The sequence below is a fragment of the Ursus maritimus genome, unplaced genomic scaffold (genome assembly GCF_017311325.1).
Source record: "Ursus maritimus isolate PB19 unplaced genomic scaffold, ASM1731132v1 scaffold_20, whole genome shotgun sequence".
Taxonomy (NCBI): domain Eukaryota; kingdom Metazoa; phylum Chordata; class Mammalia; order Carnivora; family Ursidae; genus Ursus; species Ursus maritimus.
Window position 1 is genome coordinate 17579655 of NW_024424453.1, and position 20260 is coordinate 17599914.

The following is a 20260-nucleotide window of genomic DNA, read 5'->3' on the forward strand; positions in this document are numbered from 1 at the left end:
ATAATAAGTCTGCATCTGGGAAGATGGCCCTCACCACATCATTTTTGTTATAGCAGCACAGATGGACTAAGACACAAGGTGTACATATTAGTTTGGTTCTTAGAATGTCTCCTGGAAGACAAAAAATCTGGTATCAGTGGTACCTCTAGAGATGAAAAATAGAGTTTGGGGCAGAAGGAATCCTTACTTTTCATGACATGAGTACTCCATGACTGCTTGAATTTTTTGTTATTGTGTTTGTTTGCACATAGCATCAATTCAAAGGAAGTCTATCTTTGTAAATGTAGGATTTCTTGTCAAAATGATTTAATCATAGGCCACATGATCTCCTGCTTTATTATAATTTTCAATGCCAGAAGACTAGACAGATAATGATACAATAAGACATTTCTGTTAATTGTCCAGATATAATTTACATGGTAATATTTACTTAAATGTATTCTGTAAACCTCCCGAGAATATTGTTCTTCCAATATTTTTATACTCCAAAATGACAAAAACAATTTTCCTGAAAGCTAAAATTGAGAGAGACCTGATAGTCTCTCTAAATCACTTACCCTAATTTAGTATATTTAATAAAATTTATCTATGGACTGTAGTTATCAGCTTGTTTCCATTCATGCTTTTATTTTTTTTTTATTTTTTATTTTTTTTAAAGATTCTATTTATTTATTTGATGGAGAGACAGCCAGCGAGAGAGGGAACACAAGCAGGGGGAGTGGGAGAGGAAGAAGCAGGCTCATATCGGAGGAGCCTGATGCGGCGTTCGATCCCAGAACGCCGCATCAGGCCCTGAGCTGAAAGTAGACACTTAACGACTGAGCCACCCAGGTGCCCCTCATGCTTTTATTTTAAAATAAAGCCAAAAGCTGACCTTTACAATCCCTAACATTTGTTGAAAAGAAGAAATTATTCCTTCATATACCATTTGTATGGAAGGTTATAGCATGAATAAAATAAGAAATATATTCATGCAGATTCAAAAATGATAATATAAGATCAATTAGATTTTGCCAAAATATCATTTGTTCATAGTGAAAAGCCTTCACTTCTCAATTTTTTGTATGATTGATTCCATGTTAATACATAATTAAGTGTACACATTATAGGGTCCTTGGTGGCTCAGTTGGTTAAGCATCTGCCTTCGGCTCAGGTCCTGATCTCAGGATCCTGGGATCAAGCCCCAATTTGGGCTCCCTGAGTCTCCTTCTCTCTCTGCCTCTGCTCCTCCCCACTGCTCATGCTGTCTCTCTCTCTCTCTCTCTCAAATATATAAATAAAATCTTTAAAAAAATGTATACATGTACAGTTCTAATAATAAAAAAATATTATGAAACTATAGATATCTGTATATTTAAGTTATCCCATTGTAATAGATCTTTGTTTATCTTATTAGTGGAAAACCTGCAATAGTGACTTTTAGGATAGTTTTTCTAATCCCAGCACATGTGACAGCAAACTATAAAGGTGCCAAGGTGCTGAGTAGGAATGACTGAATCCTTCATAGTTATTGGATTTGAGTTCATATTGTGCTCACACAACTATCCAGATCTTAAGTAACCAAGAAACTCATGAAGCTAGCCAACATAGTATGCCATAAGAGCCAATAATTAATATGTATTAAGAGAATTGAACTTGAAAAGGTGTGCATAAACTATCCGTCTGATGAACTCAGAAGGTCTTTTTACTTACAGATTCACTATAAGAGAGTACTGTCAGTTTTGGGGTTTTTTTTTCCATAGATTAATTTTAATTTTGCAAGGTCATGGTAACAAATACACATTATTTTATGTTTTTAGTTTAGTGATCTTGGGAGTTTAAAATGTAAATAGGGGAATTTGTTGCTACTATAGATGCCTTCAAATTACAGTGATTCTTGGCTTTTTTTTTCTTCTCTTTGTTATAAAATATAAAATTTACCATTTTAACCACTTTCAAGTATATGGTGCAGTGGTGGTTCTACTTTTTTTTTTTCAACTTATTCAGGTTATTAAAACTATTATACATTTATTTAGAAAAGTTGAAGAGGAAATATTGCTTACATTTTAGTATTTCTTCTAGGTTTTTCAGACTTTTTAAAAACAAAATCATCCACATTATAATTTTCATATTATAAACATTTTATGACTTTTACAAAAGTATTTGTAACCATATCTCTTAAAGGTGGCAATGAGATTGTATCAGGAAGTCTCATTATAATGTATTTATTGAACCATTATGAAACATTTGCATTATTTTTCTTGTTTCAGTATAATGAAAACTACACAGTGTTTATACTGTCATGGTACAAAGTCAACTATAACTATTTAAAAATGTATTTAGCTAATTTATTTTTCTGACACATTTGGGATAATATTTAAATGCTTGAGAAGGTAGGGAAATGACTAAACACTTTGGAGATATTTTCATTAAATTGATAAAAAGTTTGGGAGAAAGCCAGTCGTTTGTAGGAACATCGTATATCCTAGTAATCATCCATTTAAAAAATATCTGCTATTTCAGATACCCCAGAATAGTATTTTAACTGAAGTTTAAAAAATATTGTTATAATTTAAGAATATATATTTACTTATAAAAATCTTCAGCGGAGTGATCTAATGTTAAAATAACAACAAAATTCCCCTTTTAAATTTTGCCATGGAAGGCTTTAATTTGTATTTCAATTTTATTCTCAATTATTTTTGTATTATTTTAATGTTAAAGGTCTATATAGTTATAAGTTTTTCAAAAAGTGCCCAGAAGAAAAGAAATAATTGTAAACTTGATCATGTCTTAGGTTCTTGGGAATCATTTCCCTAGGTCATAATTACTTATCTAAATGCAGAGAAATCTCCCACCCCTTCCACCATGTGAGGATAAGAGCTGTCTATGAACCAGGAAGTGGCTCTCACCAGACACAAAATTTGCTGGTGCCTTGATCTTGAACTTCCCAGCCTCCAGAATTTTGAGAAATAAATTTCTGTTGTTTATAAGCTACCCAGTCTATGGTATTTTGTTAGAGCCACCCAAGTAGACTAAGATAGGTGCTTCCACCAAAATGTAATCACTTTTAAAACTCTTGCCTTTTCAAAAATGTTTACTCTTGTGAACTTACTTAAACTTATTTACTTTTTTACTACTAATTCTCTCCCTGTTCTCTCTCACAAAGTTCCATTATCAGCAGACTGTATCCATTACTGCCCCACCTTTCCCTTTGCACCATCCAGTACCACTTCCCAGTCAGAAAGCGGCAGGTGTGTTTTCCTTTTGGTCCAGCAAGTCTGTTGGACCAAAATAGGATGGCAACACTTCCTTTCATAAACATGCTCTCCCCTTGGTTCAGTTTCCCAGGAAAGAAGGTTGGGGAAGCCTGTGAAAAGCATCTTCTTCATGAACTGTGTTTATGTTACAAGAATTCTTGCTGCAGACTTTTTTGTGAATTATTTACCTACCTCATTATGTTTACTAAAATATGTAAACTGATTCAAGTTTAAAATTAGAGTTAACATTTTTAGTATTCATGGTAATGTCACACATGAATTAACTGTTTATAATTCACAAAACTCTTGCTGTGCAAAAATAAATGAAATAAACCAAACATCAGTGCGAGATGGTGGCGTAAGAAGATCCTGAGCTCACTTCTCACAGACATAGCAATCTACAACTATATGTGGAATAATTCCTTCTGCAAGGGACCTAAAAACTGGATGAACAGAGCCTCTGCAATCAAGGATAGCACTGAGATGGGTAGAAGAAGCAGAGCTGTGTTCTTGATAAGGAAAAAAAAAAAAAACCACAAGCCAAGTGTGGTCTTTTTTTTTTTTTTTTAAGATTTTATTTATTTATTCGACAGAGATAGAGACAGCCAGCGAGAGAGGGAACACAAGCAGGGGGAGTGGGAGAGGAAGAAGCAGGCTCATAGCGGAAGAGCCTGATGTGGGGCTTGATCCCAGATCGCCGGGATCACGCCCTGAGCCGAAGGCAGGCGCTTAACCGCTGTGCCACCCAGGTGCCCCCCAAGTGTGGTCTTTTATGGTCAGAACGGATCACAAAGGTAGAGAACTTCTTTGTGAAGAGCAAGAGATTCAAGCTTCACATCAGGATCCCAACCCTTAGATTCTGCACAGGAAAGATGAGCCCCCAAAACACCTGGCTTTGAAAACCATCGGGGAATACATCCAGAAAAACTACAGAACTGTAGGGAAAGGTAAATCTTCTCTTAAAGGGCTCAGGCACGAACTCACTTAATTTGGTAACTGGCACGAAAAGACCAGATCAAAAAGCACATAGTAAAGGAGCCCACTTGCTAATCTTGGAGCATCTGCCAGAGAGGCAAGAGGCATCTGGGCCTCTCTGCAGGGACTGAAACACTGATAGCAGCCATTTCTGCTGTCTCATTCAGTGGCTGATCCTGGTGCTTGTGGGCACTGTTTTGGAATGTTCCCTCTAGACTGCCAATGCCAGGATGCATTTCCCACCAAGAGCACATACAGCCCTGCACCTTGACTAGGCCTCATAGCCATCATGATGATAACCCCACCTGCCAACGGGCCAACAGCTATCACGGTCAGGCCTTGCAGCTAGCTGGGCTGGAAACCAGCCCCATACACCAGCATGCTAGCGGTAGTCACAGCCCTATCACAGTAGGAGGGAGCATGCAGCCCACATAGGGGACATCTCTGAGCACCTGGCTCTGGTTGCCAGGGGGAATTGTGCTTCTGGGCACCATGGGACATCTCCTACATAAAGCCACTCCTTTAAGACTGGAAGACATACCTAAGATGTAACTCTCTAATACATATAAAGAAACAGAGAGCTAGGCAAAATGAAGAGATAGAGGAATATGTTCCTAACAAAAGAACAAGACAAAACCTTCAGAATAAAGAGCTAAATGAAAGGGAGATAAAGCAGTCTACCCAATAAAGTGTTCAACGTAATGGTCATAAATATGCTTACCAAACAGGAGAAGAATATATGAACACACTGAGAACTTCAATAAAGAGCTAGAAAATATAGGAAAGTACCAATCAGAACTGAAGCATACAATAACAAATGAAAAAGACATGAGAGAGAATAAACAGTAGATTAGAGGATACAGAAGATATCTGAAAGACACAAAAGTGGAAATCACCCACAATGAACAGGAAAAAAAAAAGAATTTAAGAAAATGAGGACGGGGTTGCTTGGGTGGCTCAGTCGGTTAAGCGTCTGCCTTCAGCTCAGGTCATGATCCCAGGGTCCCAAGGTCCCAGGGTTGGGATCAGGCCCCATGTCGGGCTCCCTGCTCAGTGGGGAGTCTGCTTCTCCCTCTCCCTCTGCCCCTCCCCTGTTCTGCTCATGGTCTCTCACTCTCCTCTCAAATAACTAAATAAAAGTCTTTTAAAAAAAAAAGAAAGAAAAGAAAATGAAGATAGTTGGTTAGTAAATCTCGAAATATTCTGGTGGCAAATGGAAGTATGAATCTGATTGATCATATTTTTGTAGGTAAAAAACTCCAGACTTCAGATATTTATGCTTTATCTCAGGTGCTTGCTTGAGTGTTATATATTGAAATTTCAGGAAATAGAAGGTGGGACTTAAAGTGACTATACATACTCCTCTCCACACAAAAAATGCTTACATTGAAATTTTTTTTCATCATGCTTATGTCATATATCTTTCAGCATAGAATGAAATAATTATAAATGTAAAAGATAGTTTAAAAGACCTCTGGGGCAACATCAAGCATACCAACATTTGCATTGCAGGGGTTCCAGAAGGAAAAGAGAGACAGAATGGGGCAGAAAACTTATTTGAAGAAATAATGACTGAAAACTTTTCTAACCTGGGGAAGAAAATAGACATCCAGGCCGAGGAAGTATGGACAGTCCCAAACAAGATGAACGCAAAGACATCCACACCAAGGTACATTGAAATTAAAATGTCAAAAAATTAAAGAGAACATCTTAAAAGCAACAAGGAAAAAGCAATTAGTTATATGTAAAAGAACTCCCATAAGACTATGATCGTTCAGCGTAAACTTTACAGTCCAGAAGGGAGTGGCATGATATATTCAAGGTGCTAAAAGGAAAAAAATGGCAATCAAGAATACCTGACAAGGTTATCATTCAGTACTGAAAGGAAGATAAAGAGTTTTTCCAGACAGGCAAAAGATTAAGGGTTATTCACCACTAAACCAGCTTTATTAGAAATATTAAAGGAATTTCTTTAAGCATAAAGAAAAGGCTAATACTAGAAAAAAATATGAAAGAAAAAATCTCACTAGTAAAGTAATATAGTAAAAGTAGTGGGTCGACCACTTATTAAGCTAGTATGAAGGTTAAAAGACAAAAGTAGTAAAATCAGCTATATTTGCAATAATTAGTTAAGGGATACACAAAATAAAAGATGTAAAATATGACATCAAAAAACAAAACAGGTGAGTAAAAATGTAGTGCTTTTAGAATGCATTCAAAATAAAGCAACCACCAACTTAAAATAGACTGCATTCATAGCTAGATATATATGAACCTCATGGAAAACACAAAACGAACCCTATAATAGATACACAAAAAATAAAGAGAAAGGAATCCAAACATAGTACTAAAGAACAGCCTCAAATCACAAGGGAAGAGAGCAAGAGAACAGAGAACTACAAAAGCAACCAGGAAAAAAAAAATGAACAAAATGGCAATAAAAATGTACCTATCAGCAATTACTTTAAATGTAAATGGACTAAATGCTCCAATCAAAAGATATAGGGTGGCTGAATGGATAAAATAGCAAGATCCATCTAATATGCTGCCTAGAAGAGATGCATTTCAGCTCTAAAGACATACACAGACTGAAAGTGAAGGGATAGAAAAAGATAGTCCATGTAAATGGAAATGAAAAGAAACCTGGGGTAGCAATATATCAAAGTAGAACTTTAAAACAAAGGCTGTAAAGAGACAAAGAAGGGCATTACATAATGATAAGGGAATCAATCCAACAAGAAGATGTAACACTTGTAAGTATTTATGCACACAACATAGAGAGGCACCTAAATACGTAAAGCAAATATTAACAGACACGGGGCGGGGGGGAGGCATTCGCAGTAAAACAACAATAGTAGGGGGACACTTTAACACCCCCTACCCATATCAATGGATATTTCAGCCAGAAAAGTAATAAAGAAACATTGGCCTTAAATGGCACATGAGACTAGATGGATTTAATCAGATATATACAGAACGTTCCAACTAAAAAAAGCAGAATACTCTCTTCTCAAGGGCACATGGATCATTTTCCAGGATAGATCACGTTATGCCACAAAACAATCTAAATAAACTTAAGAGGATTGAAATTGTATTCAACATTTTTCCCAACTATGATGGTACGAAATTAGAAATAAGTTACAAGAAGAAAACTGGAAAAAACACAGATGGGGAGGCTAAACCATGTGCCACTCAGCAACCGCTGGGTCATTGAAAAAATCAAAAAGGAAATGAAAAAACATACCGAGACAAATGAAAATGAAAACACAATGCTCCAAAATTTATGGAATGTAGCAAAAGCAGCTCTAAGAGGGAAGTTTGTAGCCGTACAGATCCACACAACAAACCGGAAAAAGTTCAAATAAACAATCTAAATTCATAACCAATGGAACTAGAAAAAGAAGAACAAACAAAGCCCAGTTAGTAGAAGGAAGAAAATAATAAGATCAGAAAGGATGTAAATGAAATTGTTACACAATACATATGTACACACACAAAGAAAGAAAAGATAAGTAAAACTTAGAGCTGGTTCTCTGCAAAGATAAAGTTAGTAAACCTTTAGCCAGACTCATCAAGAAAAAAGAGTAGGCCCAAATAAATAAAATCAGAAATGAAAAAGAAGTTAGAACTGACACCAGAAAAATACAGGGATCATAAGAGATCACTATGAACAATTAAGGCGAACAAATTGGACAACTTAGAAGAAATGGATGAATTCCTAAAAACATACAATTCTTCCAAGACTTAACTAGGAAGAAACAAAATCTGAACAGACCAATTACTAGTAATGAAATTTAATCAGAAATCCAAAAAACTTACAACAAACAAGAGTTTAGGGCTAGATGGCTTCACAGGTAAATTCTACCAAATATTTAAAGAAGAGTCAATACTCATCCTTCTCAGCTATTACAGAAAAAAAAAAAAAAGGAGGAGTAGGAGGAGGAGGAAGAAGAAAGAAGAAGGAGAAGGAGAAGAAAGAGAAAATTATAGGCCAATATCCCTGATGAACATAGGTGCAAAAATCCTTAACAAAGTGTTAGCAAACCCAATTCAAAATACATTAAAAGGATCATACACTATTATCAAGTGGTATTTATTCCAAGGATGCAAGGATGGTTGCAAATCAATGCGATACAACACATTAACAAGATGAAGGATGAAAATCATATGGTCTAGGCAAAATGTTCCCAAATTGTGAAAACTTTCGCTTGTAGACCCAAAATATTAACATAAATTATTTTGTACTGAGGCAATAAACAATAACCATATGTACATACAGACACTTATGTAAAAGTGTATTTTATAGTATTAATCATAATGCCAAAAAATTAAAGCAATAATAATGAAATAGTTTGAATAAGTTAAGGCCCAGCCAATAATAGATTGCTTTGTAATCACTAAAATTGTGGTTTAAAAAATATTAGTTATATCCAAAATATATTCATTAATGTATGACTATAATGAGATCCTTTTTTTTTTTTTTTTTTTTTTTTGACAGAGATAGAGACAGCCAGCGAGAGAGGGAACACAAGCAGGGGGAGTGGGAGAGGAAGAAGCAGGCTCATAGCGGAGGAGCCTGATGTGGGGCTCGATCCCATAACGCCGGGATCACGCCCTGAGCCGAAGGCAGACGCTTAACCGCTGTACCACCCAGGCACCCCTATAATGAGAGATCCTAATTTTATTGTAATATGTAACTCATGCCTCATGCATACACACAGAAATTCACATACACACAAATGGATTATGCCAACATTTTAAGGATGGTTACTTTGGGAAAGTAGGAACAAGGATGTAGCTCATTTCTTTTTTATGACTTTTTGCATTTCTTGATTTTCTATCATGTAATAATGTATTACTTTGATAAAAAAGCAATGTGTTCTTGTGTGCCTATGTTGTTATAATGATCTTCTAAAATTTTCAGCAGGTTCATGTTGGAGGAGGTCATCAAGAACCTGTGACCACCAATTGACCTGTGAACTGGACCCCAGCAATTACAGCTCCTCATCCCCCCACCCTGTCCTTGGAATGTGCGATGTACTTGCCTTCACCAGGCTAGAAGCTGCCCATGGACACAGACTTGAAATAGTAATATGGTGTTGAAACCTTATGGATGTTGTATGTGACAGCCCAGGTAAGGCCTCTGTATAAATTTTAAGATTCTGGTGGTGGGTGTGGAGATCTACTCACAGTCTGCAGTTGCCCAAGACAAGCTATGTATGTAAGTACCGTTGGTTTTTTTGTTTTTATTTTTTTAATTTTTTATTATGTTATGTTAGTCACCATACAGTACATCCTTAGTTCCTTAGTTTCTGATGTATTGTTCCATGGTTCATTGTTTGCGTATAACACCCAGTGCTCCATGCAATACGTGCCCTCTTTAATAACCATCACTGGCCTATCCCAATCCCCCACCCCTCTCCCCTCTGAAGCCCTCAGTTTGTTTCCCAGAGTCCATACTCTCTCGTGGTTCATTCCCCCTTCTGTTTGCCCCCTCTTCATTCTTCCCTTCCTTCTCCTACCGATCTCCCTGCTATTTCTTATGTTCCATAAATGAGTGAAACCATATGATAATTGTCTTTCTCTGCTTGACTATTTCACTTAGCATAATCTCCTCCAGTCCTGTCCATGTTGCTGCAAATGTTGAGTAATTGTTCTTTCTGATGGCTGAGTAATATTCCATGGTATATATGGACCACATCTTCTTTATCCATTCATCTGTTGAAGGGCATCTCGGCTCCTTCCACAACTTAGCTATTGTGGACAATGCTGCTATGAACATTGGAGTGCATATGGCCCTTCTCTTCACTACATCTGTATCTTTGGGGTAAATACCCAGTAGTGCAATTGCTGGGTCATAGGGTAGCTCTATTTTTAACTTTTTGAGGGACCTCCACACTGTTTTCCAGAGTGGCTGTACCAACTTGCATTCCCACCAACTTTCTCCACATCCTCTCCAACATTTGTTGTTTCTTGCCTTGTCCAATTTTGCTATTCTAACTGGCGTAACGTGGTATCTCAATGTGGTTTTGATTTGAACTTCCCTGATGGCTAATGATTTTGAACATTTTTTCATGTGTCTGTTAGCCATTTGTATGTCTTCATTGGAAAAGTGTTCATATCATCTGCCCATTTTTTGATCTGATTATTTGTTTCTCGTGTATTGAGTTTGAGAAGTTCTTTATAGATCTTGGATACCAGCCTTTTATCTGTAGTGTCATTTGCAAATATCTTCTCCCATTCTGTGGGTTGCCTCTTTGTTTTGTAAGTCCCGTTGTTAATTAAACTTGCCACCCATCTCTGTAGGGAGTTTGGTTTCAGATTCCACTGGGGAAGCTACAAAGGTTGTGAACTAACATCTAATTTACCTGTAAGAACTAAAGTGGAATAGCTACTTATGGTATAGAAAAAATAATTAACATATTAGCCTTTTACTGCAAAGACTAATAAATGATTCATTTTTAAGCACAGCGTATTTACTTGGGATTATTAGCACATTAACTTGTATGAACCCAGCCTATATCCCTGTTGTGAAATATAAAGTTCATGAAATTTGAACACTTCAAAAGTATTATTCCTGTTTACTAAGAGCTTTATCAAGACTCTCACATAAACGATTGTATAAATATCATCTCATTTTATACCATGATGCACTATAGTAACAAAGTAAAATTATTCAGTTTTTCATATTGCAGGGTTGCAAAAAAAAAAGACCTCAATATTTATATGTTAAGGATTTAATGGATATTATATTTTCCTAATTTTCAGATGTTTTTAACACTGTTTCCATTACCTTCTCTTTGAAGTCTATTGCTAAATAAATGTGTTCATCTGGATGATATGACATGATGAAACTATACTGAGCTAAAAGCAAAACCCACAGACACTTAAGATGTACTTACTCTATCTCATTTGTCTTTCATTTAGCTAGAAATAGAAAAGACCCGCTCAGCAATGTCTCCATTTTTAGTCCATTCCAGTGTTAAGCATAGTATAAACAATGCTCATGAAATGGTACCTGCTGGAATCATTGACGGTGGAAGTGAGGAAGAAGTTAGTGATGTCAGCGGGATGCACAGCACAAAATCTTAGGCATGGGTGCTCAGTAATACATGTTAAATGACTGAAAGGCTAACAGCTTTTTTAGTACTATACTTGAATATAGACATTTATTCTTGGTCTCTTCATTACTTTGTATATTTTATCTTTTGAAATAATAGTAACATGAAAATGTATTGAGGGCTTGCTCTGTGCCAGGCACCATTTTAAATGCTTTCCAAATGGGATTGTTTAATCTTCACAGCAAGAGATCTGTGAGGTGGATCCCACTATGATCATACTCATGTTAGACAGGGTAACCCAAGAACAATGAGGTCGCCTGATTCAACCGCCATAAAGGACATCTCTGGAATCTGAACCCGTACTCTGGACCACTGTCCACACTGTCTGAAATGGAACAGCAGCTGCCCTTTACCAGCCAACTCTTCTGTCCTCCTCCACGTATCCCATCATCTTTTCAAACGATATCATCATCTAACAGTTTCAAGTTAAACCCACAGAGGAGATGAGAGATTTTATTGTTATTTTTAATTTTTTTAAAGATTTTATTTATTTATTTGTCAGAGAGAGAGAGAGCACAAGCAGGGGGAGTGGCAGGCAGAGCAGGCAGAGGGAGAAGCAGGCTCCCTGCTGATCAAGGAGCCCGATGTGGAACTCGATCCTAGGACCCTGGCATCATGACCTAAGCTGAAGGCAGATGCTTAACTGACTGAGACACCCAGGTGCCCCGAGATGAGGGATTATAATAGCTGCAAAAGATTTGCAGAAACTATTTCTTCTGCTCCTGGTAAGTAAAAATCAGAAGGAATTGTCTAGACAAGTGACCCCCTGCTTTCTTTTCTCTCCTCTCACATTCGAAAGCCCTGGTGACAGGTAGGACCCAGGCTTTTAGATTGTATGTGCAGGTTTCCAAGCCTCATGCCTAGAAAAGTGCAAGGTTCCCGTGTCCAGTGGCTTCTCTGCCTAGAGGATAGGACACCGTCTAGTAAATACACAACTGCAAAGGGCTGACCATTCTTCTGGTTTTGTGATTGAAGTTTTAGATGTCCATGGTTGGGCTTGAGAGTCTGTGGCTTCATTGAGCTTTGCTAGCCTGTCGCTGTTTACAAAGGTGGAATTGAAGAACAAGATAGAGCGCAGCTGCAACGTTGAATGCAGTGTCCCACGTAAATGCTGTCTTGCTGTGGAATGCAATTTACACTATCAGGGCTGCCTTGTAAAGCAGCAAGCCACACCTGCACCAACCTCGTCCTATCCAGCCCATTTCTCCTTTCCCTTTTTATTAGGTTCCAGTTGGCTTACATTCCCCTGTATGCAGCTTAAGCCCTAAAAATGCAAAAGACCTCTGCAATGAAGAGCTCTGAAAACCATATAAAGCTAACATGTTATGAAATGGAGCTTAGTTTAGTTTCCTAATCTGAATTCTATCTCACATAAAGTGCAAATTCAGTCTCTCTTCAACCTGTGGAAGTTTTTATTATTATTATTTTTTTATTTTTTTGTAGTTTCAAGTTTTTCTTTAAACTCCAGTTGTTTAGCATGTAGTATAACATTAATTTCAGGAGTAGAATTTAGTGATTCATAGCTTATAGAACCCCAGTGCTCATAGAACCCCAGTGCTCATCACAAGTGCCCTCCTTAATACCCATCATCCATTTAGCCCATCCCCCTGCCCACCTCTCTTCCTGCAACCCTCAGTTTGTTCTCTATCGTTGTGAGTCTGTTTTATGGTTTGCCTGTTTTTTCTCCCTATGTTCATCTGTTTTATTTCTTAAATTCCACATATGAGTGAAATCATATGATATTTGTCTTCCTTGACTTATTTCACTTAACATAATATATTCTGGGTCTATCCACATCATTGCAAATGGCATGATTTCATTCATATACATACACACACGCACACTTTATACACACTCACACATACACTTTATACACACATACACAAACACACACACACCACATTTTTATCCATTCATCAGTCGATGGACATTTGGGCTCTTTTCGTAATTTGGCTACTGTTGATAATGCTGCTATAATCATCAGGGTACACGTATCCCTTTGAATCAGTATTTTTGTATTCTTTGGGTAAATACTTAGTAGTCCAATTGCAGGATCAGAGGGTGTTCTATTTTTAACTTTTTGAGGAACATCCGTACTGTTTTCCAGAGTGGCTGCACCAGTTTGCATTCCCACCAACAGCATAAGAAGGTTCCCCTTTCTCTGCATCCTCGCCAACATCTTTTGTTTCCTGTGTTAATTTTAGCCATTCTTACAGGTGTGAGGTTGTATCTCATTGTAGTTTTGATTTGTATTTTCCTGATGACCAGTGATGAGCATCTTTTCATGTGTCTGTTAGCCATCTGGATGGCTTTTTTGGGAAAATGTCTATTCATGTCTTCTGCCCATTTCTTAATTGGATTATTTGTTTTTTAGGTGTTGAGTTTTGTAAGTTCTTTATAAATTTTAGATACTAAGATATGTCATTTGCAAATGTCTTCTCCCATTCCAAAGGTTGCCTTTTAGTTTTGTTGATTGCTTCCTTTGCTGTGCAGAAGCTTTTTATCCTGATGAAGTCCCAAAAGTTCATTTTTGCTTTTATTTCCCTTGCTTTTAGGAGATATATCTAGTAAGAAGTTACTACAGCTGATGTCAAAGAGGTTGCTGCCTGTGTTCTCCTCTAGGATTTTGATGTTTTCCCGTCTCACATTTAGGTCTTTCATCCATCTTGAGTTTATTTTTGTGTGGTATAAGGAAGTGGGCCAGTTTCATTCTTGTGGCTGTTCAGTTTTCCCAACATCACTTTTTGAAGAGGCATTGTTTTTCCCATTGGATATTCTTTCCTGCCTTATTGAAGATTAGTTGACCATAGAGTTGTGGGTCCATTTCTGGGTTCTCTATTCTGTTCCATTGATCTATGTGTCTGTTTCTATGCCAGTACCATACTGTCTTGATAACTCCAGCTTTGTAATGTAATTTGAAGTCTGGAATTTTGATGCTTCCAGATTTGCTTTTCTTTTTCAAGAGTTCTTTGGCTATTCAGGGTCTTTTCTGGTTCCATATAAATTTTAGGATTGTTTGTTCTAGCTCTGTGAAAATACTGTTGGTATTTTGATAGGGATTACATTAAATGTGTAGATTTCTTTGGGTAGTAGAGACATTTTAACAATATTTGTTCTTCCAACCCATGAGCATGGGATATTTTTCCATTTTTTTGTGTCCTCTTCAATTGCTTTCATAAACGTTCTATAGTTTTCAGAGTACAGCTCTTTTACCTCTTTGGTTAGGTTTGTTCCTAGCTAGGTATCTTATGGCTTTTGGTGCAATTGTAAACAGGATTGATTCCTTAATTTTTCTTTCTACTGCTTCATTATTGTTATATAGAAATGCAACAGATTTCTGTACATTGATTTTGTATCCTGTGACTTTACTGATTTTGTGTGTTCTAGCAATTTTTTGGTGGAGTCTTTCGGGTTTTTTTAATATAGAATATCATGTCATCTGTGAAGAGTGGAAGTTTGACTTCTTCTTTGCTGATATGGATGCATTTTATTTCTTTTTGTTGTCTGATTGCTGAGGCTAGGACTTCCAGCACTATGTTAAATAACAGTGCTCAGTGTGGACATCCCTGTCTTGTTCCTGACCGTAGAGGAGAAGCTCTCAGTTTTTCCCCATTGAGGATGATATTAGCTGTGGATCTTTCATATATGGCCTTTATGATATTGAGGTATGTTCCCTCTATCCCTACTTTGTTGAGGGTTTTTAATCACAAATGGATGCTGTACTTTGTCAAATGCTTTTTTTACATTTATTAGAGGATCATATGGTTCTTATCCTTACTTTTATTGATGTGGTATATCATGTTGCTTGATTTATGAATATTGAACCACCCTTGCAACCCAGGAGTAAATCCTACTTGGTTGTGGTGAATGATTCTTTTAATGTACTGTTAGATTTGATTTGCTAGCATTTTGTTGAGAATTTTTGCATCCTTGTTCATCAGGGATATGGGTCTGTCATTCCCCTTTGCAGGGGGCTTGTCTGGTTTTGGAATCAAGGTAATGCTGACCTCATAGAATGAGTTTGGAAGTTCTCCTTCCATTTCCATTTTTTGGAACAGTTTGAGAAGAATAGGTAGTAACTCTTTAAATGTGTGATAGAATTCCCCTGAGAAGCCATCTGGCCCTGGAGTTTTGTTTGTTGGGACAGTTTTGATTACTTATTCAATTTCTTTGTTTCAGTTTTGGTAGTTGATATGTTTCTAGGAATTTATCCATTTTTTCCAGATTGCCTAGATCATTGTGAAACAATCTTCCAGATTTTTGGCATATAGTTTTTCATAATATTCTCTTAAAATTGTTTGTGTTTCTGTGGTGTTGGTTGTGATCTCCCCTCTGTCAGTCATGATTTTATTTATTTGGATCATTTCTCTTTTCTTTTGGATAAGTCTGGCTAGGGGCTTATCAATTTTATTAATTTTTTCAAAGAACCAGCTCTTGGTGGGTTCTTTGTTTGTTTTTATATCATTTATTTCTGCTCTAATCTTTACCACTTCCCTTCTGCTGGCTTTAGGTTTCATTGGTTGTTCTTTTTCTAGCTTCTTTAGGTGTAATGTTAGGTTAAGTATTTAAGATTTTTGTTGCTTCTTAAGGTAGGCCTGTATCGCTATGTACTTCCATCTTATGACCGGTTTTGCTGCATCCCAAAGGTTTTAGATCACATGTTTTCATTTTCATTTGCTTCCTTGTATTTTTTTATTTCTACTTTAATTTCCTGGTTGACCCATTCATTTTTTAGTAGGATGTTCTCTAGCTTCCTTGTATTTGTGGTCTTTCCAAGATTTTTCTTGTGATTGACTTCAATATTTATAACATCATGAAAAGATGCATGGTATGATCTCAATGTTTTTGTACTTGTTGGGGCCTGATTTGTGACCCAGTATATGCTCTATTCTGGAGAATTTCCCATGTGCACTCTAAAAGAATGTGTATTCTGCTGCTTTAGGATGAAATCTTCTGAGTATATCTGTTAAGCCCATTTGGTCCAGTGTGTCATTCAAAGCCATTCCTTCCTTGTTGATTTTTTATTTAAATGATCAATTCATTGCTGTAAGTGGAATGTTAAAGTCCCCTATTATTATTGTGTTATTATCGATAAGTTTCTTTATGTTTATTATTACTTGATTTATATATTTGGGCGTTCCCACATGGGGCATAAATATTTACAATTGTTAGATCTTTTTGTTGGATAGACCCTTTTATAATGATATAGTGTCCTTCTTTATCTCCTGTTATAGCCTTTGGTTTAAAATCTAGTTTGTCTGATTAAATATGGCTACTCCAGCTTTCTTTTGATGTCCATTGGCATGATAAATGGTTCTCCATCCCCTCACTTTTCAATCTGCAGGTGTCTTTAGGTCTGAAATGTGACTCTTGTAAGCATCGTATAAATGAGTCTTGTTTTTTATCTGTTCTGGTACCTTCTATCTTTTGATTGGACTTGATTGATTTAGTCCATTTACATTCAGAATAATGACTGATAGACAGGAATTTAGTGCCATTTTATTCCTTGTTTTGACAATATTTCTAGAGATTTTTCTCTGTTCCTTTCTAGTCTTTGTTGCTTTTGGTCTTTCTGTCCCACTCAAAGAGTCCCCTTTAATATTTCTTGTAGGACTGGTTTAATAGTCACAAGCTTCTTTAGTTTTTATTTGTCTTGGAAACTCTGTATCTCTCCTTCTATTCTGAGTGACAGCCTTGCTGGATAAAGTATTCTTGGCTGCATATTTTTCCCTTTTAGCACATTGCTACTCTCCTGTGGCCTGCAAAGTTTCTGTGGAAAGATCTGCTGCTAACCTTATTTGTCTTCCCTTTTAAGTTAGGGACTTCTTTTCTCTTTCTGCTTTTAGGATTTTTTTCTTTATCTCTATATTTCACAAATTTAACTATGATAGATCTTGGTGTTGGCCAGCATTTGTTGATTTTGATGGGAATTCTCTGTGGCTCCAGGATTTGAATGTCTGTTTCCTTCCCCAGGTCAGGGAAGTTTTCAGCTATAATTTCCTCAAATAAACCTTCTGTCCCCTTTTCCTGCTCTTCTTCTTCTAGAACTCCTATGATATGGATGTTATTATGCTTTATAGAGTCACTGGCTTTCCTAAGCCCACGTTCGTGATCCAGTATTTTTTTTTATTTCCCTCTTCTTTTCAGCTTCATTTTTTTCTATAATTTTATCTTCTTTATCACTTATTCATTCCTCTGATTCTCCCATCCTTGTGATTATTACATCTACTCAGTTTCAGATCTCAGTTATTGCATTTTTCCTTTTGGCCTGACTAGTTTTTGGTTTTTTATGTCTGCAGTAAGGGTCATCCTGATGTCTTCTATTTTTTTCTCAAGCCCAGCTAGTATCCTTACGATTGTTACTTTAAATTCTGAATCAGGCATATTACTTATATCTGTTCTGGTTAGATTCCTCGCTGTGACCTTTTCTGTTCTTTCTTTTGAGATTGATTCCTCCCTCTTGGCATTTTGCCTAGGTTTCTGTTTTCTTCTCTGTGTTAGGAAAGTCTGTTATGTTTCTTGCTCCTGAGAGTGATGGCTTTATGAAGAAGAGGTCATATTCTTTCCACGGCCTGATGCTTCAGGGAGTATCTCTGGTGTATGGCGTGTGTGCTGTGCTGTTGTGTTTTGGCTAATCTTTCCCTCAGGTCAGTTCTCTGCAGTTTTCTCCTTGCTTGCAGTGGGGAGTGTTTGGACCTTGGCCAAGTGTGGTAAGTTTTAACTAGGTGTGCTCTGCTCTGCTTGTCAAAAGAGAACTGATGCTCTTCCCGCTAGAGCTGAGGTTTTGCAGCACTCTGTGGTCAGTAGACATGGTATGTGCGGGGATTTTGCTGGTCTTCTGGGGAAAGGGCCCACTCCTCTGGTTCTCAGGCACACTTGCCTGAGGAAAGCAACACCAACAGAGTTGGGGTGGGGGGGTGGGGATTGGTGTAAGCAGTTTAGGCCACCACTGCTGGCACTGTGCTGCTTACTGAAGTTAGTTTATACTAAGGGGGCAGGGGATGGAGCCAGCCAGTTCCCTAGTCCCTGGAGAGGAGAGTTTGCACCTGCTGCTGTCAGAGAAGCCCTCCCAGAAGAGTGAACACTCTCCCCTCATGTGTCCAGGGGACCCTCAGATCGCTACCTTTACCCTGTGGGCGTCTGGGCTGTGTGCCTGCCCAACAGCATAGTGCACCTGTGTTCTATCCCAGGTAGGCTGGCTGAGTTTTAAAACTCCAAACTTTGGGACCCACGGTGGGACTGATTCAGGTTGCCCCAGAAGGGCAGTCACACCAAAGTGCAGGGGTGTGGAGTTTGGAGTAAAGCCTAGCAAAGAGCCAGTGTCCATGTTAGCTGCCCTCAGCAAGGTTCTCTGCGCCTATGCTGAGGGGTGGGAGAGGGAAATGGTGCCCACAAGCTCTTTTGTCCCAGGAGAGGCAATACCACCTCTCCCAGATGTGCTTCAAAAAGTGGGACCATCTTGTCTCTCCCAGTGCATCCCCAGGGGTCATCTGCCTCTGGGCTATCTACCCTCCTATTCCACAGGAGCACTGTAGCTCCCTCAGGGATTCATACCAGCAGACCTCTAAAAATCCAGTCTTTGAGCCCTGCTGGTTGCAAATACTCATGGAAGTAAGCCCCTCTCGTTTTTCCAGTCACTGGCTTTGTGGATCCCCTGTGCACTCCTCCCCCCCGCCCCCCGCAATCAGGGCTCCCTCCCCTCCACTGCACCCACGGTCTGTTTTTCCCCCAAACCACATCTCTGCACCTCCTGCCTTCCACAGTGTGGCCTCTTCTCTCCCTGTAATTGTGCAGTTTGTTCTGTTAGTCGTTAGATTGATTTCTCGGGTATTCAGAACGATTTGATATTTATCAAGCTGGGCTTGAGGGATGGGGCAAGCCTAAGGTCCTCCTGCTTCTCCACCATCTTAGCTTCTCCACCTCTTTTCAACCTATGGCACTTTTTGCCCTTGCTGAATGATTGGGAAATCTGAAAACAATCCACTGAATGTTAAGGAACAATTATGTTAACAATTATTCATGCTTATATCAACTGGAAATTATTCTGCATCATATAACATGCTAATTAAACAGAGACATGTTGTTATAATTAGAGATAATATGCAAACTCCTAGATTGTAAAAGAAAGAAATACTGTAAAGGAAGAATTGAGGATACTAGGTAGTGGGGAAAAGATTAGCATCTCAAAGGAGAGAGAAGGTAAACCAACCACGAGCATTTGCAGCATATGAAGCAGTGTGCAGGTGTATTTTACTTTGTTTAAATTCGTTGATACTAACTGCTTTTTAAAACATCTTTATAGATTGAATTTTCACTTGAATCAGATTTAAATTCTAATTTCTGAGTGATATAGTTGGGAACTATTAATTTATGAGAACTAATTTTCTTTATCGGTCTGAAGCATGCCTGATTTTAAGAATCACATGGGTCTCTTGTTAAAAACACAGATTTCTGGGCTCTTCGCCAGAGATACTACCTAAGGATTAGATTCCAAAATTCTGGATTTTTTCTTAATATTTATTTTGAAAAAACTTCAAATATATATTTTTATCTAGATTCACCAGTCATTAGAATAATGGCGAATTACTGGATATATGGATGGATGGATAGATAGAAATAGACCCTAATAATCTTCATTACGAATCCCTAGCAGCTCAAAATTCCCAGACTTACTCTAGAAAGTAACAATAAACCTTTAGTCAGAAAAACATTGCTCTCAACATGTAGCTGTTAAAGGATCTTGTTCAATGTGAAGTAATGTCATACATCTGAAAACATGTGTTTAAACATATACATATCATTTAAAGAATAAAAACCCATCTTCCCTGCCCTTAAGTATTAGAATGTTAGCAGGAAATTACAGTCTCTTTTCCTCATCACTCCTCCACAGGTAACCATTGACTGGATATTGTGTTATTAATTCCC

The 20260-nt window shown here is 37.6% G+C and overlaps 1 long non-coding RNA gene across 3 annotated transcripts in view; it reads left to right on the top strand.

Moving 5' to 3' along the window:
• Positions 1–20260, top strand: part of LOC103678262 — a 76244-nt gene that overhangs the window by 1418 nt on the left and 54566 nt on the right. For 2 of the 3 annotated variants that reach the window (XR_005836550.1, XR_005836551.1), the window contains exons 2-3: positions 5727–5883; positions 9139–9348. This is a non-coding gene — a long non-coding RNA (uncharacterized LOC103678262). The remainder of the gene's footprint in view (positions 1–5726; positions 5884–9138; positions 9349–20260) is intronic. The other variant, XR_005836552.1, reaches the window with a different exon arrangement.